The sequence below is a fragment of the Loxodonta africana genome, chromosome 6 (genome assembly GCF_030014295.1).
Source record: "Loxodonta africana isolate mLoxAfr1 chromosome 6, mLoxAfr1.hap2, whole genome shotgun sequence".
Taxonomy (NCBI): Eukaryota; Metazoa; Chordata; class Mammalia; order Proboscidea; family Elephantidae; genus Loxodonta; species Loxodonta africana.
Window position 1 is genome coordinate 55,893,408 of NC_087347.1, and position 25,678 is coordinate 55,919,085.

At 40.3% G+C, this 25,678-nt stretch overlaps 1 protein-coding gene across 2 annotated transcripts in view; it reads right to left on the minus strand.

The window, feature by feature from the left end:
• Positions 1–18,580: 18,580 nt before the first annotated feature.
• Positions 18,581–25,678, minus strand: part of NAB1 (NGFI-A binding protein 1) — a 90,487-nt gene continuing 83,389 nt past the window's right edge. For both annotated transcript variants that reach the window (XR_002784539.2, XR_010322266.1), the window contains one exon: positions 18,581–19,173. The gene's annotated coding sequence lies outside the window, so the exon portion shown is untranslated. The remainder of the gene's footprint in view (positions 19,174–25,678) is intronic.

A 25,678-nucleotide genomic window follows, 5' to 3' on the forward strand; every position in this document is an offset into this window, starting at 1 on the left:
AGGGATAGACGAACTTACAGAAATGACAATCAAGCAGTTTTCTGACAATGTTATTTTACACATTCTCCCATCAAGAGGTAAGCTCTATTTTTCTACTCCTTGAATCTTGATCGGTCATGTAACGTTCTTTGGCATAAGGAACATTAGCAAACACGATGTAAACAGAGGTCTGAAAAGTGCTTGTGCATTGGGGCTCGCCCTCTTGCTGATCTTGGGAAACATGCAGCTACCATAAAACGAATGACCTCAGGCTTGCCTTTTGGAAGATGATAGACATATGGCCCAGTTACCCTAGCCAATAACCAGACAGCCACCAGGTATGTATGTGGAGCCATTGACTGCCAGCTGATCACAGATGCATGAATGTGCCCTGATGAGACCAGAATTCAACCCATCTGAGCCCATCCTCAACTGACAGCCCACAGAACTATGGGCAAATAATTGGCTGCTATTTTAAGCCATTAAGTTTTGGGGAAGTTTGTTGCACAGCAAAAGCTAACTGATACAGTCTACTCAGTATTCCTTTACTCTGTTTCAAGGGGCCCTATGCTGAGCATACATTGTCTGTCTCTGACCTGCTCTGAAAATTTTCAGGGAAAGATTAGTGAGACCTGGGGAGAGGAGAAGAATGATATGGAATGGGGACAGTGTGACATGAGGGGAAGATGACATAGGGTAGAGCCAGCGTGACATGAGGGCAAGTGTTGATGTGACATGAGAGAGAGCTCAGGATGGTAGGAGAGGTGGGTCCATAGCTCATAGAGGACTGTGTTTATTTTTACCCTGAGGGCAGGTAAATGCCACACAGAGAGGTATGGAAAAATCACACTAAGTAGGGAAGGTTAGTAAACCTAAGGGAGCCAGGGGATTAAAAAAGCAGACAGGATTGGCCAGCTAAGATTCCTCTCTGCTGATAAGGGACAGAGAATTTCTTGACCTGTAGTCTATCCTGCTGGAGGTTAGGCATCTTACCTTGGAGAAATTTCTCATTCTACAGTAGAAGGGCAGGCACTCTAAAGGGATGGGATCTGCCTGCCTTTCCTCCTCTGATACCATCCTCAGTTCATGCAGAGCACCTCCCTCCCTTGAGCCTCCCTACCCCACCTTGTAATCTCTGCCTTAGCAGACTCCAGGAGATCAGGCTGGCTGATAGTTCTCTTGCATTGGTTCGCTCCCTCACCAGGTCTTCTTGATGGAAGAGGGTGGGGAGACTGCTTCCTAGTCTTCACCATTCTGACAGTGACTGGTGAGTGTGGGTTCTTGTTTTCACTTAAAAATTTGGTGAAAAAACATATTGGAGGCAAGGGAAGGAAATGGGCCTAGACAAGAAGAGAGGAGAGATCATCAGTTGAAAGATAAGAATTGAGGACCAGAGTGATTGGCAGTCTGCTAGAACACTCGCAGATCTCCAGAGCCCATTGATTTTGCTCCAGCTCCGTGGGTGCAAGAGGGGATTTGTACGAGATAAAGAGACTCAATGCACTATGTGGTGGGGTGCAGGCAAAGGAGTGAGCTAGGAAGGAAGCTTGAAAAAAAGAGAGAAGATTCAAGAGGAAGAAAGGAGGGGAGGAGTGAGTTACAGGGAGGACACAAAAACAGAGGTCAGTCTAATGGAAAATTAAGAGATAGAAAAAGGATCCTGAAATGGTTAAATAATATCTCCTACATCAATAATACATTAACCATTTCAAAGCACTTCCGCATAAAATGTCTCTCACTGCAGTCCTCTGAAACCTCCTCCTCCTCCTCACTGTGACTCTGCCCTCCTTTCCTCTATCTGGCAGCAGTAACAACAATAACAGCATCACCAGCATCAGCAAATGAAATATCAGCCAGGCAAATCAATCAGATGAACATAAAAACAGAACATGCTTTTGATTTTTCTGAACTTGGACTATCTGCCTTGTTTGAGGACCCTGATCCATAAGCAGTGGGGTCTCACTGAAGCTCACTGCTTCTTACTGTGAGTGACAGGGATCCTGGCTTCCCCCTTTAGGCCCTGGAAGTCCTCAGGGTAGAAGGGCTGAGATTCAGTCTTGAAGAGGCTGGCACAGGAGACCCTCAAACCTGAGAAAGGACTAGAAAGAAGTAAAGGGGTTCAGGTTATTATGAGTTCAGTTCCTGGGAGAGATGATGCAGACAGAGGGAGCTGGGGGAGCCTGGGGACCAGGGAATAACCAATAGGGAGAGCAAAACTGCATAAAATGTGGTAAGAATCAAAAAAAATTATTTGGCTGCAATGGAAGCTCCTCATTTGCCAAATGAGGAGACTGGTTTTTTTTTGACAAGTTATGGAGGTATCTTGTCCAAACTCACAGAGCAAGTTAGGGGGAGAAAGATCACACGATAAACAATGGAAGACTATCCCCCTCCTCTACAAACCCTTCACGGCCTCTTCCAGATTCTTCGAGATGGAGATTGCTGCTTCAGAAGAAATTCATTTCCAGAATAAGATGGAGAAAGTAAGGCCTATGCTTATTTTCAACACCCAAATTTCACCCACGGTTCTGCTGAGCATGACCTCTGAACAGTCCTGTAGAACTCAACGATGATGTGAAGCTGGCAGCTCTGTCCAATACCATGGATGACAGAATGGGGGCCAATTGCGCCATCTCTGACTGGGGCTGGAAAAGGATAAATTTCAGTGAGTGACCCTTAAGACAGACCCTTTTAGAGTTGTTCCTATTTTTTCTTCCATGATCTTTATCATTTTAGATTTCATATTTAGGTCTTTGATCCACTTTGAGTTAGTTTCTGTACATGGTATGAGGTATGGGCCTTGTTTCATTTTTTTGCAGATGGATATCCAGTTATGCCAGCACCATTTGTTAAAGAGACTGTCTTTTCCCCATTTAATGGACTTTGGACCTATGTCAAATATCAGCTGCTCACAAGTGGATGAATTTATGTCTGGGTTATCAGTTCTGTCCATTGGTCTATGTATCTGTTGTTGTACCAGAACCAGGCTGTTTTGACTAATGTGGCAGTATAATAGATTCTAAAATCAGGCAGTGTGAGGCTTCCCACTTTGTTCTTCTTGTTTAGTAATGCTTTACTTATCTGGGGCCTCTTCTCTTTCCACATGAAGTTGGTGGTTTGTTTCTCCATCTTGTTAAAAAACATCATTGGAATTTCAATCGGGATTGCATTGTATCTGTAGATTTTTACAATGTTGAGTCTTCCTATCTATGAGCAAGGTATGTTTTTCCACTTACATAGGTCTCTTGGTTTCTTGCAGTAGTGTCTTGTAGTTTTCTATGTATAGATCTTCTAAGAATATGGTTAGTTTTATTCCTAAGTATTTTATCTTCTTGGGGGGTATTGTAAATAGTATTGATTTGGTGATTTCTTCTTCAAAGTTCTCTTTGTTGGTGTAGAAGAATCCAACTGATTTTTGTATGTTTGTCTTGTATTCTGATACTTTGCTGAAATCTTCTATTAGTTCCAGTAGTTTTCTTATGGATTCTTTGAGGTTTTCTGTGTATAAGATCATATCATCTCCAAGGCTGTAATCTTTATTTATGGAAGCAGATTGCCACATCCTTCTCCTGTGGAGTGGTTGGGGGGTTCAAACTTCCCATCTTTCAGGTAGCAGCCTAGTGCTTAGCCACTTCCCTGGAAGGAGGAAATGGCCTTCTTCTAGTCGTGAATGTCAGAGTGAGTGTGAAGGACCCAAGATGGTCCCCAGGCATTTTGCCCAACCCTTATCACTCAAGTCTTTCTCTTCTGGGCCCTTCTAATAGGGTCTTGTTAGTAAATCATCTTTCTTTTGGCTGCTCTGCCTGACCCATCTGTCGTCTTTCTGACAAGAAATTGCTGCCCCTATCCTGTACCAAAATCAGCTCCAAGGTATCCTATCCTGGTCAGAAGCGTGTATTCTGAGAGGCAATTCTGGCTACTACGCCAAGGTTTCCCACTATACACACTGGATCCTCCAAGTCAACCATACCGGTTGAGCTCTTTCTATTCCCTCTCCTGGCTAGCTCAGAACTGTGTCTAGCATCCTTGGCCCACCATTTCTCTCTAGCCTCAGAACAAAACGGGAATAGAGTCTTTGGCTGTAAGAAGTTTTTTTTGTGTCTCTCATTCACCTGACTTTTCCCATTCTTTCTTTGTCCTACCCTGAATGATCATCAAAGGATCTGATCTGGATAATGTTCTCATAAAAGGAACAACTTCTCACTGCTCCTTTCCTTTCCTCCTCCAACTCCCTATTTATTTGCCCTATTTCCCTCAGATTTTCTGGAGCTGTTCTCCACCTCCACCCTCCGGAGGACATATGTGCCCTAGGAATGTGAAAATGAGTTTGTGGGCACCTCTGGGATGCCTCCTGTGCTGGCTTGGCAGCATTTAATGCCGAGTCAGGTTTCAACCTGTGCCCTCTCATCTCGTCATATATGATAAGGCAGAAGAGAATGATGGAATATGAAATAGACCACTGGTAATACAACGACCAGAAATGGAGACTAGAATTTTATGACAGCAAAAACTGTAAGGGTTTCAAAAAGGGTTAGGCAGATGAAACAGAAGAATGGGGGAGGGAAGGAGAGAGTGAAACTGATCAGACCACCAGTAGGAAAAGCAGGATGATTTCCTGAGAGATCTTTTCTAACGCTAAACAGGATAATCTGGAAGATAAATGACTACCACAAAAGTGAATGCTGGAAAGACAACAGGGAAATTCTAATAGATAGGTGAATATAATTACATTCAAATGTATGTGAATGGGCACACATGTATAGATTGGGGGTGGAGGCGCACAGAATCATCTCACTGAACCAAACCAGAATCCTCATAGACAAATTGCCCACCTGGCTGATTTCCAGCAAACCCTTGCTTTCACTTGCCCTTATTCTACCTCTATAAATCATTAAATTAAAAAAATCTAAAATATGTCCTGCTTTTTATTATAACATTTTATTTTGAAATAGTTTAAGAACTTACAAGAAGTTGCAAAAACAGTACAGAGTTTCTGTGGGTTCACAAGATGTGTGGTTATATCTTATACAACCATAGTACATTGTTAAAATCATGGCATTGTTACAATACCATTAACTCAGATATAGACCTTATTCAGATCGCATCAATATTACATGTACTCTTTTTTTTGAGGGGAGAGTATATGGGTGGTGCAAATCGTCTTTGCTAGGCTGGTAACCAAAAGGTTCAAATCCACCCAGTAACACTGTAGAAGAAAAGGCCTACTGATCTACTTCTATAAAGATTACAGCCAAGAAAACCCTATGGAGCAGTTCTGCTCTGTAATGTATGGGATCACCTTCAGTAGGAATCAAGTGGATAGCACAAGAGAACAGCAACAATGGCTGGCACTCAACTATTAACCTAAAGGACAGCAGTTTGAACCCCCAAAAATGGCACTGCAGAAGAAAGGCCTTGGGATCTGCTTCTGTAAAGACTGTTGCCAAGAATACCCAATGGAGCAGTTCTGCTTTGTAACACATGGGTTGCCATGAATTGGAATTGACTCAACACAATGGGTTTCGTTTTTTTTTTTTTTTTTTTTGGCTGCTTTATGGTTCTATGGGAGTCCCTGGATGGTACAAATAGTTAATGCACTCTGCTGCTAACAAAATGTTGGCATTCAAATCCACCCAGAGGTGCCTCAGAAGAAAGCCTGGAGATCTACTTCTGAAAAATCAGCCATTAAAAACTCTGTGGATCATGGTTCTACTCTGACACCCATGGCGTTGCCATGAGTCGGCACATTCCCTTAGACACAGGGATTGCCTCAGGGACAAGTCAGGTCAATCAGTCATAAGACACAACTCCCAGACTCTGAGTTACTATGGAAGCTGACTTGCTCTTTCTTGTTAGTCTTGAGCACAAAAGAATGTAAGGACTGGAGCCATCATCACCATCTCATCACCATATGGAGCTTGAGACTGAAGCCACACTGAAGACAGAGTTAAAAGAGCAAGAAACCAAGTACTGGTGAGTTGTTTTGCCTGAATCCAACTAAACTTGATGCCAGGGATCTATGCTTGCACTTTTTAGTTACATGAGCCAATAAATTTCCTATTAAGCTAGTTGTGGTCAGATTTTCTGCCACTTGTAAGCAGAAGAAATCCCACCCACTCCCTAGAATCTTGTTAGCTGCCAACCCCCAACGCATGATGACCCCATGTACAGCCAAACAAATGCTGCCCAGTCCTGCACCATCCCCATGATTGGTTGTGAATGGGATTGGTTGTGATCCATTGAGTTTTCATTGGCTGATTTTTGGAAGTAGATCGCCAGGCCTTTCTTCCTAGCCTATCTTAGTCTGGAAGTTTTGTTGAAACATACTCAGCATCGTAACATGACACGAAAGCCATAACACTTGACTGCACTTGAGGTGCACTGGACGTGAATTGAACCCAAGTCCCCAGCACGGAAGGTGAAATTTAGCACTGAACTACCACAACATCCCCTAGAGTTAGCCCTTTCTGCTCATTATTGGAGAGAATGTACATCTTTCTACCCTGTTTTTTTCTTTTTTTTAATAATTGTATTGCTTGTCAGAACCTTCACAGTTCTTCATAAATAATTTACCATGTAAAATACAAGAATATGCCCTGTCAGTAACAGTAATATACAGTCAAGGACAGCTGCATTCTGAGGCTTTATAACAGCTATCTTACTTAGTTATTTTAGATTTGCCAAGTTCCTGCTTGTGTATTTTTAGCAGCAGCATTGATGATTTTTCATATTCATGCACTTTAAAAACTGATTTTTAATTTAATTGTATCCTCCCAAAGCTAAATATGGAAACCCTGGTGGTGTAGTGTTTAAGAGCTACATCTGCTAACCAAAAAGTCAGCAGTTCGAATCCACCAGGTGCTCCTTGGAAACTCTATGCGGAAGTTCTACTCTGTCCTATAGGGTCACTATGAGTGGGAATCGACTTGAGGCGAGGTTTTTTGTTTTTTTTTAATCTAAATATAGAGTCAGAAAAACTTCAAACTCCACTGTGAAACCCCTAAAGAGTTAAATTTAGAGGCTTCCTGCACCATCAGAAAAAACAACAAAGACAACAAACTATCATTTTCTTCTTAGGACTATCAGAGTTGATTTAATAGCACTGTTTTCTTTTTCTCAATAAATCAGCAATTTATTGTATTTGTTCAGATGTATTATAATCAAAAATGGTTCTGGATTAGACTTTGAATCACCATTTTCACTTCTAGTCTCATAAATTTGGCCCTGAAGGCCTGGCTACATTTTCTTTGATTGTACTGGATGTTATTTTTTCTGAAATAAATTAATAATGCTGACTTCACTGAGAGCTTTTCTCCACAGGCTTTGTGTACACACATTCACACGTCATGCATCTGTGCTCCTGACTTTCATTTCTCCTTCACGCTATCTCCCCATAGATGAAGGAGGTGGAACAAATGTGTCAGAGCTGCTTGGAGAGGCCAGTGAGCGAGCGGCTGAACGTGTAGGGGTGAACATGGGGGCGTGTGTTTCAGGCTGCATCTGTTGGTGCGTGGGAGCGAAGGTTCAAAGAGCGAGGATGTGTGTTAGAACTCAGTGGCCGCTCAAAACCGTATTTTTTAATATTGGTTTGCAATTAAAACTCTGATTTTCATTTTCTGAATGCGTGTGTGGACTCACTATTAGAGATCCCAAATTAACGTAAAGTAGACCTTTAGGAGAATCCATGAAATTAAAAAAAAACTTGCATAGACCTTGACGTGAAGTGTCGTCTGTCACCCTTAAAATGTAACTTGATATTTTAATGCTCTATATTGCCACTCCTTACTATATTTATAAAAAGCAGTGGTGCACTGGATAAAGCGCTAGGCTGCTAACCAAAACGTCGGCGCTTTGAATCTGCCAGTTGCTCTATGGGAGAAAGATGTGGCAGTCTGCTTCTGTAAAGATTTACAGCCTTGGAAGCCCTATGCGGCAGGTCTACTTCGTCCTATAGGGTCCCTATGAGTCAGAATCCACTTGACTGCAACAGGTTTGGTGGTGCAGTGGTTAAGCGCTCAGCTGCTAACTGAAAGGTCAATGGTTCAAATCCGCTAGCCCCTCCATGAGAAAGAGATGTGGCTGGTTGTTTCTGTAAAGATTACAGCCTTGGAAACCCTATGGGGAGTTCTATTTTGTCCTATAGTGTTGCTGTGAGTTGAAATCGACTCCACAGCAAAGGATTTGGTTTTGGTTTACTATGTTTGTCATGGATTTAATTGTGTCCCTCAAAAATATCTGTCAATTTGGCTAGGTCATGATTCCCAGTATTGTATGATTGTCTACCATTTTTCTCATCTGATAGGATTTCCCTATGTGTTGTAAACCCTATCACTATGATGTAATGAGATGGATTAGTGGCAGTTATATTAGTAAAATCTACAAGGTTAGATAGTGTCTTAAGTCAATCTCTTTTGAGATATAAAAGAGAGAAGTGAGCAGAGAGACATGAGGACCTCATACCACCAGGAAAGCAGTGCCAGGAGCAGAGGGGATCCTTTGGACCTGAGGTTCCTGCACAGAGAAGCTCCTACACCAAGAGAAGATTGATGACAAGGGCCTTCCTCCAGAGCTGACAGAGAAAGCCTTCCTCTACAGATGACACCCTGAATTTGGACTTGTAGCCTACTAGACTGTGAGAGAATAAATTTATCTTTGTTAAACCCATACCACAGTATTTCTGTTACAGCAGCACTAGATAACCAAGACAATGTTTATGTTCAAATTATTTACATCTCTTTTTTACACACGTTGGAACTAAAAAATAGCCTTAATACTATCATACACCCCCACCTCAACGTATCTTCATTCTTGTAACAGGGTTTTTTTTTTACCTGAATTTGGTGCTCTAATTTTTAGAAGGACTAATTTTGTAAACATAACTTCTGTATGTTTTTACTGTTTTTTTTTAAATACAAAATATTGAGGGCATCTGTGTAAGAATAAGTATTTTTGGATTCTACTCCTAGCCCTGGCACTGACCTGATATTTAGTGGTGAGAGAATAACCTCAGAGATCCAAGACTCAGACTTGTCATCTACATTGAGGTGGTTTAATTAGATAATCTCCAAGGTCCTTCCAAGGTTCTTGATTCTGTAAAAAAGAAACTTAAAAACTGCGATTTATAAATCACGAGTATTACTTCTCAGATGAATAGGAAAGACTATGACACAATTTTGAAGCCTTACTCTATTATTTAATTTTAATCCTGGATAACAGATTTTTTTTTTTTAGTTAGGAATAATAATGCTTGGAATTTCCCATGAATCTTGCCCTTCTTCTGTCTCAATTTGGGACAGCCTTAGAGTGCAAAGGATACTAAGTAATTATGTTAGAATAAGTTTTGTAATAACGAAGGGATTTTCTTTTGGTCACTGCTAAATCTCCATTTTCCAGATCAGGGCCTGGGGTGTGGTAAGCACTTAATAATTGCTAACAATGGAGGGATTTACAAAACTCAATGGGAAAACCAAGAGTGAAGGAGTTAATTCTGCTTTTGGAAAAGGTCAGGGAAGGCTTTGCAGGACAGATGATGATTGAGGTAGGCCTGTAAGGATGAACTAGAGTTTGCCAGCAAAGAAGGAAGAAAAGACTTTCCAGGCAGAGCCAAGTATACTACGACAGAGACTGGAAGATTTCTCCCAATATCCACTCTTCCTCCTTCCCTTGGGACAGAATTCCTGGGCACATGATTACTGGAATAAAGACATTTCCCACCTCCCTAAGTGTAGTCAACTGACTAGGTTTTAGCCCAAGGGGTTCGGATAAGTCAGGCACCCCTTAACGAAGTGTGCTTAAATGCAGACGGGTGCCCTCTTCTTCATTTCCTTCTTCCCACTGACTGGAATGCAGGTATGATGGCTTATGACGACTTAATAATGTGTCAACTTAGCCAACTGACCTAAAAACAAACGAGAAAAAGCCCAACAGTTGCTCTCAGCCCGTTCTGACTTCTGGTGACCCCATGGGTGTCAGAGTAGAACTGTGCTCCATATAGTTTTCAATGGCTGATTTTTTCGGAAGTAGATCACCAGGCCTTTCTTCGAGGTACCTCTGTGTGTAGCAAACTGCCAACCGTTTGGTTAGCAAAAGCTAGTTAACCGTTTCCACCACGTCCAGACTGAACTACTTTTCCCAGAATTCCCTTTCCTGTATGTTTCCAGTTAAAGCAGGCCACAAACACTCGTGCAGTCACTATGAAGTTTAAGACTAGGAAACTACCAATACTCTCAGTACTCTTAACCTCATTCTCCTCCTTTTTCCAAGAGGTAACTAGTGTCCTAAATTTGGAATTTATCATTCTCATGTATTTTATTTGTTTTGTTTTCAGTTTCTCTATATATGAATATATACTAAACACTATATTGACATCTCTATGATATTGAATTTTCCCATCCAAGAACTTAGTATGTTTTTCCATTTGTTTAATTAAGTCTTTTGTGTCCTTCAATATTGTTTCAGAGTTTCGTCTATAGAAGTCTTGCACACTTCTCTTTAGTTTATTGGTAAGCATTTTATCTTTTAGTTGTTTGTATGAAAGCTATTGGCTTGTGTGAATTTTGCTCCCTATTACCCCACTGAATTCTCTTATTATTTATCATAGTTGTCGTCATGATTTTCTTGGGTTTTCCATGGAATTATATCAGCTAAATAATGATTGTTTTACCACCTCCTTCCCCATTTTTATACTTCTGTGTTGGCTACTACCTCCAGGACAATGCTAAATTATAGTAGCAATAATAGACATCTTTGTCTTATTCATAGCCTTAGTGGGAATGCCTCTAGAATTTCCTGATTAAGCATGATGCTGGCCTATGGGCTGAGATCCTTTTCTTCACATTAAAGAAGTATTCATCTATTCTTATTTTATAGATTCTTTAGTCATAATCAAGAATAATTGATGACTTTTGTCAAATGTCTTTTTGACATCTATAGAGACGATCATAAAAATTTAGATCTGTAAATACAATTAATTACATATTTTCTAACTTTGTAAACTTTCTTGTATTTCTGGAATAAACTGCATTTAGTTGTAATGTCAGGTTCTTTTACTATGTTCAGGGTTTCTTATCAACATATATAAGTAAAGATGGTTGATAGAGTTCTCTGTTTGCATTATTTTGTCAAGTGTTGTCAGTACTATGTCCGCTTCACTTCTTTTCCTATTCTTTGAAACCTTTAAATAGTATTGGAATTATGTACTCTTTTAAGGTTTGGTAAACTCTCATATGAAACTGTTTGGGCCTGGTGCTATTTTGACAACTTTCTCAATTTCTTAGACAGAAATTGGTTTGTTTAAATTTTCTATCTCTTTTGAACTGAGTTTTGGTAAATAATATTTTTCCTAAAAATTTCCCCTTTTATCCAAAATTTTAAATGTATGTGCATATATTTGTGCGAACTCATCTCTTATGAATCTTGTAAATTTCCTCATTTTGTGATTATTTATGCTTTATCATTTGTTGGGGCCCTGGTGGCGCAGTGGTTGAGCATTTGGCTGTTAACCAAATGGTCAACAGTTCAAATCCACCAGCTGCTCTTTGGAAACCCTATGAGGCTGTTCTACTTTGTCCTACAGGGTCGCTGTGAGCCGGAATCCACTGCATGGCAACAGGGTTTTTTTTTTTTTGGTTCCATCATTTGTTATTTTATATATGTGGTCTTTCTTCCAGTCGTTCTTAATTATATTAGATATTTAACTACCTTGTTGGTTGTGTTAGAACCAGTTTATTTGTTTGTCTGTTTTTACTATTTTTCTGTTTTCAAACTCATTGATTTCTACTCTTTTCTTTATTCATTCTCTTATTCTGCTTCCCTTATTGGCCATTTATATGTCTTCTCAGCAAAGCATAGAGACAGGGAACCAGGGATGGGCAGTGGGTGAATATAAAAGCATGATAGCAGCAAATGTCTTCCATATCAGCTGAGCAGACCTTTAAGGGCCACTGGAAAGTCCTGATTGGTTGGCCGAGGACTCCTATTTTAAAATTTACCTTGGTGTCAGAAGAAGTATTCCTTTCTTGCTGATCTCTTATTTGAAGTCTTATCTCTTAGTTACAATCTATATTTTTCCTTGAGGTTCCCTTACTTGGTATTATTCGCAAGCTTTGTGTCCCATTAGAAAATTGTTGCATCTAAACAGTATGTTTATCTGGACACTTAGTCTGAATTATAAATATTATATATTGCTATTTCCATGTACCTAGAGAAAAAACCTATAAATTTTAGTATGCCATTTTTCTTGGCCCATCAACTATTGATTAAATTACTTTTTTTCATCCCTTATTTGATCTAAGATCAACAGAATGAAAGACCTTAAAATACACACTCTAAGTCTACCCTAGAGAGACTTATAAAAATAGCTTCTTCTAGGCTCTTTTTCTGTATTAACTGACTAGTTGCCTTCCAAGATATCTGTAGCATTTCCATAAATGCCAACTATTGGATAAAATAACATGTGACTTATATATCATTCTGAATTCCTCATATACTTGTAGAAAATGCAGATATAACTATATTAATTACCCACACAGCTAGATGTACATTTGCTTATGTGCACCCAAGCTTTGCATGTGCAAGGACATCACAACCCAACAACATCAAATTGTACCCTCACAGTTTGCACCTGGAGTGACTGGTGGAGAGTTTGACAGGATTTCCTCCACCTCTTTATCTGCATCTACCTTCCCTGGAGCCATTTACAAATGGAGTAGTATACAAGGCAAAGGCTTAGACCTGGAGAACCAGGGGGGTGTAGAATACATGAGCACAAAAAAATTAAGTTCCCTTTATTTTGACTTTCATTGACAAGAAGTTTTCCCAGGGAAAGATGTGTTATCTTCAAGGACTGAATTATCCATTCCTAGTATAAAAAAATAAAAAATAAATACATATATATATATTTTTTTAGTATAGTGTCGCTAGGAGTCGGAACCAACTCAAGGGCAACGGGTTACGGTTAGTAGTGGGCTGGAGCCCTGGTGGCACAGTGGTTAAGAGCTCAGTTGCTAATCAAAAGGTCAGCAGTTAGAATCCACCAGTCGCTTCTTGGCAACCCTATGAGGTGTTTTTATTCCATCCTATAGGGTCGCTGTGAGTTGGAATTGACTGCACGGCAACAAGAGTAGTGGGCTGGTGATAGAGTCTGAAACATTACACTCAGAACCACAGTGTGAACTGCAGCCCATCTTTACATGTGTTTTTCTGGGGTGCGTGGGATGTGTGTGAAATGCCAATTAATGATGCTCAGCTTGCCTTTTGGAGTCATTGTGGTATCTATATGTGTTTAATGACTTTCACTGTGGTAGTTTCCAGTAATGCTTGTTTGATAAGCTGTGTTACAGAAGTAGGAAGAGAGTCCATTTGCAGATGCAGGAGTCTCAAGGGATGCAACTCTTTTTTTTTTTTTTTTTAATTGAGCTTTAGATGAAGGTTTACAGAGTAAATTAGTTTCTGATTAAGCAGTTGATACACATACTGTTTTGTGACATTGGTTGCCAACCCTGAAATATGTCAACACTCTCCACTTCTCATCCTTGGGTTTCCCATTTCCATTTGTCTGTCTTTCCTGTTCCCTCCTGCCTTTTTGTCCTTGCCCCTGGGCTGGTGTGCGTTTTTAGTCTTGTATACATGGTTGAGCCACGTGTATTGCTGTTCGTTTTATGGGCCTGTCTAACCTTTGGCTGAAGGGTGAACCTCAGGAGTGACTTCAGTATTGGGTTAAAGGGTCGATGCAACTCTTAATGCAATTGTATTAAAGTTATGTGGGAAAAATAACCCAGAATATTAGCCTGAGGACTTCTTAGAGAGTAGCAATTTTCTGTCTTTCTAGGCTCTTTCCTTGGTAATGAAGGTAATTCGAATTCAAAGATCTTATTTAATCCAAAGTTGTGTAAATGTTCTTTTGCAATATGCTTTTCTTCTGAGCTTCACTCTGTGGCATATTCTCAAGTTTGTGTTGTTGTTAGGTGCCATCGAGTTGGTTCTGACTCACAGCGACCCCATGTACAACAGAACGAAACACTGCCTGGTCCAGCACTATCCTCATAATCATTGCTATGTTTGAGCCCATTGTTGTAGTCACTGCGTCGATCCATCTCATTGAGGGTCTTCCTCTTTTTCGCTGACCTTCTACTTTACCAAGCATCATGTCCTTCTTCAGGGACTGGTCCCTCCTGATAATATGTCTAAAGTATGTGAACCTCACTCTGTGTTATATTCTCAAGTTTACGCTTGATGATAATTTACATTTGGCCATACTTCCCAAAAACCTTTCTATAGTTATTTTTATGCCACCCCCTTTTACATATTTCATGTACTCCTGCTTTTCTGCTCATTACTCCAGAGTCTGTGTGACAGCAGACTTAAGCCGAAAGCATCACATTTTTTAAGGTCGTTGCCACTTAAAAGCTCTGCATTACCAAGCTGGATCTGTCATGACCTACACCTTACCAAACCTATTGCAGTCAAGTCAAATTCCAACTCATAACAACTCTTTACAATAGAGTAGAACTGCTCCATAGGGTTCCCAAGGCCAAAAATCTTTATGGAAGCAGACTGCACATCTTTCTCCCATGGACTGGCTGGTAGGTTCAAACCACAGATCTTTCAATTTGCAGCTTAGAGTCTAACCACTGTGCGACCAAGCCTCCTCCTGTCATGACTGGGGAGAAATATTGTGCCTCAACAAGCCTGTAGCCCAGCCCAGTCTTTGAAAAGTCTTCCTAATCATAGAGCGTATCAGAGGGTTGTGGTTTAAACACACAACCACCCAACAGCAACAACAACATCCATAACAAAACTCTTCAGGTAGTGTCTGAATGTGCTGCCCTCTTTAATACAAACAAGACTCCATTTCCCTTTGGACAGTCTCTGGCTAGGGAGGGACAGGTAAACCACCAGGGACCTTGCTCTGTCTGTAAAATTTACCTTTCCTTTGAGAAAGATGGGAAACCCTGGTGGCATAGTGGTTAAGAGCTATGGCTGCTAACTAAAAGGTTGGCAGTTTGAATCCACCAGGCACTCCTTGGAAACCCTATAGGGTCACTATGCATCGGAATCGACTTGATGGCAATGGTTTTTTTTTTTTTGGTTTTGAGAAAGATGACCTTTTACACTCTGGTCATGAACCCCCCCCCAAAAAAACCAGTTTCCATTGAGTTGATTCCAATTCAGGGTGACCCCACGTGTGACAGAGTAGCCATGTTCCATATGGTTTTCAGTGGCTGATTATTCAGAAGTAGGTCACCAGCCCTTTCTTCCGAGGTGCCCCTGGGTGGACACAAACCTCCTGCTGAGTGCATTTACTGTTTAAACCCCCAAGGACTCCCTGGCCATGAACAAAAAAGGTAATATTTCCTAGCTTTGCTTTTAGCATAGCTGAATAAAGGCTTTACTTGATTCACAGCTAGGTGGTTACAAATGGGAAACTAAACACAGGGAGCACTAAGAGCCAAAACAGGGCTCCCAAGACAGTAGTGTGCACACCCCAGTGTAAGGGAATTCACTGGGGTACTGGATTAAAATATAAGTGCTTTCTACATCTACTTTTTATCTTATGCTTTGAAAATTACTATTATGTACATGTTCTATGATGTACATAAAATATCAATATAACATATATGTAAAAAGTTGGAGCTGTATGTTCAAAATTTTTTAGGGGTACATAATCCAGAACACATGGAGACCACTAGTTCAGAGCACATACCTTATAAACTACCCCATAAGGAATGAAAACTCTTGCCCAAGAATTTCTTCTGGTTCTAATTTAGCCAAATCCATGGATCCAGCTGAAAGGAGATAGGAGGGCAAGCACTGCATTATTTTCTGAGGCATAAATCAAACGGGGGTGGGAGATACAAAGATCTAGTTTTACTGTAGGAGAGAAGTGGGGACTTTAATTTTACCTTGAGGAGGTGGATTGGGAAGAATTAGGAAGAGGCTGCTTTTGAGTCAGGCGTTGAAAGCAGTGATAGAGTTTTAATAAGAGGAGATGGGTAAGGAAGCTCTTGATAAGGAAGAAACAATATAAACAGAAAAAATAAGGTAAAAACGCAAGGCTTGTTCAGTTAGTAGTGTGAGGTTTCCTATATCTAAAAGGTATGTTACAACGGGTAGAAGGCAGTAAGATTGGCATGGTGGCTGAGCCCAGTTCTTGAGGCCTGAATGCCTTGCAAAGAAATTTTAACTTACTCTGAAGGCAAGGAACAAAAACTGAAGTTGTTTTGTTTTTAAAGCTGGAAACTCTCTTATTCCAAGATTTACATTAGGAAGATTAACTTGGCAGTACTGTGTATCAGCATGCTTGGGAAGGGAACAATTAGGACATTGATGCAATTCTCCAGATGGAGAGTAATAATGACTTAACTGACAGCAATGATGGTGGTGAGAATATAGAGGACACATTCAGGACATATTATAGAGGTATATATGGAAGGACTTGACAGCCAGTAGGATGGGAGAGTTTTGATTTTGAGAGTCCAAGATTACATAACTGAAGAATGGTGGTACTATAAACTGACATAGAGCTGCAGGAAAACATAGTCTTGCCTTAGAGATTGGGAGAGGGGTGACCTAGGTTGGGTGTTCTCAGATGGATATTTCCAAGTAAGAAGTTTTCTGGGGAGTTATGCCAAGGATCCTCAACTCCAACCCCAAGTTTGATAACTTGCTAAGAGCATGTATTCGTACTTATGGTTGTGATAAATTGCAGCAAAAGGATACAAAGCAAAATAAGTACAGGGAAAAGCGTGCATGGGACAAAGTCTGGAGGAAGCCAGGTCCAAGATTCCAAGAGTCCCTCCCAGTGAGGTTACACATGACATGCCTAATTCCTCCAGCAAAGAGTATTACAACATATGTGAAATGTTGCCTACCAGGGACTCTCATTTGATACTTAATGCCCAAGGTTTTTATTGGTGGCTAGTCACTTAGGTATCCTCTGCCTAGCATGTATTAAAATTTTAGACTCCCAGAAGGCAAACAGGTGTTCAACATAAACATGGTTTTTGCCAGCCGTTTAGGCACAGTGAGCATTCTTATAGTTCTGGGAATATTGTGAACCCTACTGAAATCTAAGTTCCCAAACGTCAGCTATGGGCCAATCATGTAAGCAGGTGTTTCAAAGGCTAGCAGTCTCAGGCCTACTATGTTAACTTTTTTCTGCATAGGTATGCTCCTAGGAATACCACCTATGTGGAAGTAAGGTAAGCAGGACTGGACAGGGAGAAATTGAACCATGAAGCCGTTGAATCAAAGGCCTCAGACAATCCCACAGGAAGCTCTGGAGCTGAATGGTCCTTCAGAAATATCCTTAGTTAAGGCCAGAGGACCAGGTCCTCATACCCCTGCATTGACCAGACATTGGGTACCCCTAGTGAGGAAACATAACTAAAGGCAAAACAGGTCCCTCAGCTAAGCTCAATTCCATGGCTGTATGAGTAGTTCCATTGCTTCTTTGCTAATGGGACCCAACCACTCTGAAGATGTTGTAGCTCTAATAGCAGAAATTCAATTTCTACCATCAGGGTACAGATATATAGGAGAGGATTCAAACCATCAGGGTACAGATATATAGGAGAGGATATTTCTGAAGCTTCTGGGCACTTAGGGGCCCTCAGAACAGCCCTGACTTTTCTCCAGAACACCATATGGGGAACCTCACTGAACAACCAGAGACATCTGCCTAAATTCTATTACCAACCCTGCCAGTCATTTAGAGGAGTCTACACTGGAAAGCCTTGCCCATCACAAAGGAATCTGGCTCCTTGCTAAACAGAGGGTCCTATCCCTTAAATATGAAAGAACATGCCCAGTTTCCAAGTAATTACATATACAGTGATGTCCATACATCATACTTGCTTGACATTTTGGTTTCTACATCTGTTTTACAAATATTAGGTCTTTTGATCTCATGTAAACTTCCTCAGGCTGGTGTTACAATTCTTATAATTGAGAAATCGAGGATTAGAGGAGTTATGGGAAGACCTCAGGGTCCTGTTGTCAGTAAACAGGAGGTCCAGGCTGAGATCTGATGAGGCTGACCTCCAGCATTCATTTTTCCACTACCCCACACATGTCTCATCTGCATCATCGTGAAAACACTCTCCTGGAGGACGGAACCAGGCCCTGGGTTTGCTTTGGGGACCACTGGGAGAGCTGATCTTTTTTTTTTTTTTTTTAACTGGGGAAAGCATTTCTACTTTGTTGTATTTGGGATCGAAGTGCCTGAATCACTTCCAAATGAAAGAATAACAGACGTAAGCTTAATGACCAAGAAGATTATGGCGGTCTGCAAAGAGCGATTCCTGCTATGGGAATTCAAATATTCTGCCGTATGAAAGAGATTCTGTTGATTTTGGAAATACCATGAATCATTTCCTGAAAGAGCAAAATAATGGCAGCTTTTTATTCCAAGTTTCCAAGAAATGTTGTCTAAAGGCAGAAGACACTTGGGAATACTAGGTCATGTGTAGAGGCCTTTGCTGTGCCCTGGTCAGAACTGGATGCTTCCTCTTAAACACTGGGAAACTATTTGAGATGCACCTACGTGTGAGCAGGTGCTGTTTTCCTCCCAAGTGGTCATTCGGTTAAGGGGAAAGGTTTCTTTCTTTTTTTTTTTTTCTAACAGGTTACATTGTTCAGCAATGCATACATCATTTTGATGGTCAGTGAGAGGTATCAGAGTCTGGAAATCAAATTTTCAGAATGTTAGTAAGGGTCTTTTTATCAGGTAATTTCCAGTGAAGTCAGCACTTATTTTTGTCTGCTTCTAGATAACCCCACAAGAAACTCAGAGGTGAGAGATTTCATGTTTGCTTCAGTGAGATTTAAGTGGAGTAGATGCTTGTCAGCACCAGTCAAGTCAGACAGCAGTCAGCATTTCCATTCTAAACCTCTCATGTTCCCCCTCAGTCTTTAGCCCTTTGTAACTCAACCATAAAAACTCACCACAAGTTGAAACTGGAGACCTTTTTTTTTTTTTTTTTTTTTTTTTAGGCAAAGAAGGTTTTCTCACATGATAGAGTTGAGATCAGTGTGACCTTTCCCTGTGAGAGGCAGGCTGTGGACGGTTCTCTCTCCAAGTCGAAACTGGGTAGGGATTGTGTCCCTTAGGACTGTCTTTTTGAGTTTCACCCAGACGATACAGAAAATTGTGAAGATTCGGTAGAGTCCAGAACAATCTTTTTTTCAGAAGCCCTGGAACAGTGTAGAAGCAGATAGCAGTTCACAATCAATTTAACTGTCAAAGACACTCTCCAATCCTGTCACACTGCCTTTGCTGAGGATCAAAATTAGCCTTCTCAGCTTGACTCAAAATACCTGTTTGTATTAGAAGGCAAAATGTCAAGCTGTAATGATTACATTTGGCAGTGACCTCTTTTAACAGAATTTCTGGTTGGGATTTTGTTGCTGTTTTGAACAAAAGAATAGTAGAGTGAAACAAGGCGTCATGACCTCCACAAGGGCAGTTGTTGAAAGGTAAAAACATGCTGCAGTGCTCAGATGTGCTCTGTTTAATTTAATGTGAATGTCTTTTTTTATGATAGTTATTATCTGTGCCTCACATACTAGGAAGGTGTATAAAGAGAGAGTGTATGGGATGGTGGAAGCTTCTCAAGATTTTTACAAACCAATGATGTCTCTGGTGGCCAATAAGACTTTCAGAGTTTTCTAGCTGAACTGCTTACTTATATCCTTAAACCTAGGTAGAACCTTTATTTCTTATGGTAATAGGTATATGAGTTTGATCAATTGCATGTATATCAATGAAATAGACCTGTATGCTTTCATTGCACTAGGTTATGGGGTATTAGAGTCATAAATAAACACTGTCCACATATCACAAAACCAAAATGCTTAATTGGGTAGTATTATTAAAATCACAAGCTTTGATTGTTTAACACTCTGGCAGTGTATTTGTGAAAAGCTGAGTAAAATAGCAACTTTTAATTAGGCAATCAGCTTTTGTATAATGATACTAAAGCGTTTTACAAACTCATTCATTCTCAGAAAAGCCAGGTAATTAATTCAATTACAGAGTCTTAGAGTTGTAAAGAATCTACTAAGCCTCACAATGTTGGGATATTCTCCTGTCTCCATTGATCTTCACAACCTGTTTATGTCAGCCAACACTCTCAAAGTTCCATCAAGGATCTTCTCATCACCTGGAAGTGCTCTACCTCAGAAATCTTCAATTCCAAATCCACTCTCTGAAAACAACCTCCAGACATTTCAGCTATCACAACAGCTGCTCTTTTCCCATCTGGCTCCCAGCCGTCCATGGTATCTACAGACTCACTGGCACTCCCTCTGACATGCTTGGAGCCTCCCCATCTCACCTCTCCCAAGCCATGTTGTGTCCTGACTAGGTGACTTTGTCCATGCTGTCATTCAACAGCTCAATGAATATTATGGAACTACCACTCTAACCAATCACTTCTTTGTCCCTTTTGTCTAGAGTAACATCCTCCTCTCTATGAGTCAGTCAACTAATCAAGAACAGGTTTTTTTCTTGGTCTCACCCGTCAATATGGTCTTCTTTCCTTTACTTTCTTTTAACACATCTTTTAAGACACTGCCCTGGAGGCACTTCCTCTAGGAAGTCTTCCCTAACCATCCTTTCCATTCTTTCTCTTCCCCTCTCATCCCATTAAATAATGTGTCTCCATAACAATTTGTGCACATCTGCATTAAAGAATATTTTTTGTTTATAATTGTTTGACACAGCTGCTCATGTCATTATCCCCCACTAGGCTAGTGTACTCACCTTTGGCATGAGTGGTTAGAGTTAAATTACCTGGTATTATACGCTAGGTCTACTACTTATTAGCTATAGGATCTTAAGCAACTTATTTAATTTCTAAGCCTCAGTTTCCTGACCTTTAAAACTGGGTTACTAGTAAGGATTATATGTAAAGAACTTAACTCAACGCTTGATATATAGTAAATGCAAAATAAACCTATGTTAAATAAATAAATGGCACAGGAACACCCTTAGAATACTCCCTAAAAGGAAAATATCCTTTAAACAGAAACCCTGGTGGCATAGTGGTTAAGTGCTATGACTGCTAACCAAAAAGGTTGGCAGTTTGAATCCACCAGGCACTCTTTGGAAACTCTATGGGGCAGTTCTATTCTGTCTTATAGGGTCACCGTGAGTCGGAATCGACTCGACGGCAAAGGGTTTGGTTTTTTGTTTTATCCTTTAAACACTTGTAGTGACAAGGGGCTCATTCCATTGTTGGATACCTCTAATTATATTGTAATTAAATGATAATTGATTGACTCACACTAGTTTTATTGACTTAAGTCCCCCCTTACCCCCATCCCCAATGTCACCTGCTATGCTTGAGAATCTCTCAGATACCCATCGTGTGTCCCTCAGGTACTTCCATTTTGGCTACCACCTCTGATAAAATTGGCTCTTGTGTGGTGGGAACTCCCTTGGGCAGAGCCATTCTCAGTTAGTGCCTACAGCTGCCACCATCACTATGGCCTTTGGGCAGGGGTCAGTAGACTCTCCTCTGTGCTGCTTTGCGGCAAGTGTGGTTATGGATCTTTCCCCTTAAATCCCCCCAGGATATCAGAAGTCAAACGTAGAAGGAAGCTGAACAAATCATAGCCATTCTCTTCAGGAGGAAGTACTCTTGGTCACAGCGGGCCTCCACACACTCCGAGCAGTGCCCTGGAGGCCTCAGGAGTCTCCCTTACTGGGAAAGCTTAATCAGACTGACTCCAGGTTCCAGAGTTCTGATTTCCTGGCCCACAACTGACCTCTTCTGAGGACAGCTGGCGGGGAGCAGCTCCAATCCCTTCAGGGGAAACCCCACCCACATAATCACACAGTGATTCAACACCAATGCATTTCCCCAAAACTGTATCATTTAGCCTTGTCTGCTGCCACTTTGTTGCTAATGTAAATAGAAGCTACTGGATCTGTTATTGAACAGTCCTAGTTTGTAGAAGGTACAAACATGAAATGATTTTATTTTTCTGCAGTCACTGCCTTCAACACTGCAATGTTCAATCTCCCTATTGTGTTCCCTGACAACATTTCAGGTAGAGATCTAGGATTTCAGGCACTTTCAAGAATAAAAAACAGAATCCAGTCTAGTTCAACTTAAAACTTTAATCTCAGTCCTATACAATGACCGCATCTCCTCTCCCGGCCCTGGTCTGTCCTCCACCACAGGGACTGAGAGTGTAGAGGGGTGTACCTTCTCCTGGGTACCCTCCTGTGCTGCCTGCATTCCTCCTCTGTGTGTGGGGACAGAGGAGAGGGACAGGAAAGATGGACACGTGTTTCTTACCTGCCTGTGGTGTCAGAGGCCTCTCTGACCAATGCTACCTGGTTGTCAGTGCTGTCTCTGAAGCAGACATCCAAATACTGGCTTCCTCATAGGAACTTACGTTAAGTTTTCCAGAGACCCAATAGGGCATCTCTTCCTACCCTTGGATATTTACCTCATGTTTTATTACCGCAGTCCACTTTCCTGGCAGTCAGTTCTTTTGGGTGGGATACTGGTGAAACAGGCTCAAGCCTGGCTACCTTCCATGGTGTCCCTTTGATCCATGGTAAAATCATGTATCCATCACCGAATGCTAAATGTCGGGCATGGAAGCTGCTGACTCTACCCCTTCTCTCTGCTCTGCCTTCTCCTTCCAATTCACTTTTCCATTGATCAGATCAGACAGAGGTGGATCAGCCCATCTGTGGCATAATCAGACACCCAACTGATGGATGAGAAAGAAGGGGGTTTTGTTTTTTCACTCTGTATTAGACTATGGTTCACTTGTCATGTTCACATAGGCAATACTTAAGAATGGGATATGACCTTCAGAAAAATGAGAATTTAACATGTTAAGGGCTGGAAAAAGCCAGTTGCCAGGTAGAAGATTCTGACTCATGGTGACCCCATATGTGTCAGAGTAGATAGAACTGTACTCTGTAGGGTTTTCAATAACTGATCATTCACAAAAGGATTGCCAGGTTTTTCTTCCAAGCCTTTCTGGTTTCACTCAAACTTCCAACCTTTTGGTTAGCTGAGTGTGTTAATGGTTTGTACAACCCAGGGACTCTATATTTAGGGCTGAAAAAATCTTTTATCCCCAAAGGAGGCTTTTACCCTTCCTTTTTCTTTTTCTTTCTACTCATCTCTTTCTAGTCTTACTATAACAGAAGATCATGACTAAATTCCTAGTTCTTATGTATTAAGGTTAACAAGGGGGAAATGGACTTTCTGTATTCATAATGTATTCAACTTTTAAAAATATTCATGAGAAAAAACTATGCATGAGGAAGAAAACATAAAAGCCCTACCAACATGCAAACAGTTGCCTTTTTAGGCTGGTGGGGTTAGAGTTGATTTTTTTCATCTCCAGTTTCTACATTTTAAAAAATATAATGTGGTTTATTATTTTATCACGAAAAAATTTATGATTCATTTCTTAAAATGTCAAATGATTAAATTAATAAAATTAGCATTATCTTTTAAAAGAAGAGGGTTTACTTTTCTGTAGATATTCTTTGTAGGATTTTGTATAAAATACTCTCTGGATGATATTGAGACAACAGGAATATTGAATTTCAATTTATAATGTGTTATTAGATCTGTTTTGTTTTGAGGATCCTGAGAACTCTGCTGAAAAAAATAAACATTTTCTCTTAAAATAAGCTGATTATAAAACTTGAAGGAACAACCATCTCTCCTATAAATTTTTCTTGACTTTGGAAAAGGTCAAAACCCAAAAAACCCACTGCTGTCGAGTCAATTCTGACTCACAGTGACCTGGCCAGATCGGGTGTAAATCCTTACTCAGCTAATGTCTGCCTATAGTGTATTTCACCATGGGCAGGTTACTTATCCAGTCTGGACTTCAGTGTCTTCATCTCTAAGATAATCTCTACTTCGCAGATTTGTTGCACTGGGTGGAAAGAAATATATATAAAAGCACCAACTACCTCATATAAAAACATACCTGAATATAACTTTCTGCAGTAGAGACTTGAGATCAAAATCTAATGTTCTACTTTTGTAGTACAGTTCACCGATATAAAGCCCTTTAAAAGCATTTACCATGCAGAGCCATATGTTGTATTTCTTCATCAAATATTTAAGCCATCAGAATTGTACTGATATACACAGAAATATATAACAATTTAGGTTGCAAAAACACATCATTAGATGTAGGGTCATCATTTTGTGAGACAATTCAGTCAACTGGCATAATATAGTTCTTAAAGTTTATGTTCTACTTTCTTAGTTTGGTAAGTAAAAGCTTATGAGCAGCCACCTAAGATTCAGCTATTGATCTCTATTCATCTGGAGCAAAAGAGAAAGAAGGAAACTCAACAATCAGAAAAGAGCCGGACTACAGGACTAATTGTTTCCATGAACTGCTGCCTTCTCCACCTTGAGATCAGAAGAACTAGATGGCACATGACTACTACTACCGAACATTCTGATCAGGGAACCAATAGATGGATCCTGGTAGAAAGGGAGAAAAATGTGGAACAGAACTTCAAATTCTTAAAGAACCCAGACTTACTGGACTATTGAGACTGGAGGGATCACAGAAATTGTTGCCCTGAGATACTCTTTAAACCTTGAAGCGAAACTATCCTCTGAAGTCGCTTTTTAATAAATAGCAGGTTAGCTCAAAAAGTAAAGAATGTCACCTTTGAGCACTGAGCAATTTAAAAAAATTATCTATATGAGACCAAATGGACAACAAGTTACTCTAAAGCAAAAATGAGAAGTTTAGGGGGCAGTGAGACTAAGTTAACGGGAGTGAAACAACTAAAACAGAAATAATGAGAATGTTGACACAATGTGAAGAATGTAACCAATGTCACTCAACATTATGTGTAGACATTTTTAAATGGGAACTGTCATGGATTGAATTGTGTCCCCCCAAAATATGTGCTGTAAATCCTAACCCCTATAACCACTATAAATGCATCTGGTGACTTTAAGTTGAAACCAATGCTCATTAACCATTCTGAAAATCTTAGGATGCTTAAGCATCATGCTAAATCTACTCTGCCTGTGCTCTATAAATGGAAAAACAGAGCCTAGATGACAGCACATCTGTTTATAACATGGTTTACTGAATATTTTAAACCCACTGTTGAGACCTACTGCTTAGTAGAAAAGATTCCTTTCAAAATATTACTACTCATTGATAATGTACTTGGTCACCAAAAAGCTCTGATGGAAATGTACAAGGAGATTAATGTTGTTTTCATGCCTGCTAACACAACATCCATTCGTAGCCCATAGATCAAGGAGTAATTTCAACTTTCAGTCTTATTATTTAAGAAATGCATTTGGTAAGGCTATAGCTGTCATAGACAGTGATCCCACTGATGGATCTGGGGGAAGTAAATTGAAAACCTTCTAGAAAGGATTCACCATTCTAGATGCCATTAAGAACATTCATGACTCATAGGAGGAGGTCAAAATATCAAAATTAACAGGAGTTTGGAAGAAGTTGCTTCTAACTTTCATGGATAACTTTGAGGGGTTCAAGACTTCAGCAGAAGAAGTAACTGCAGACTCGGTGGAAATAGCAAGAGAACTAGAATTAGAAGTAGAGCCTGAAGATGTGACTGAGTTGCTGAAATCTCATGACAACACTTTAATGAATGAGGAGTTGCTTCTCATGGATGAGCAAAGAAAGTGGTCTACTGAGATGGAAA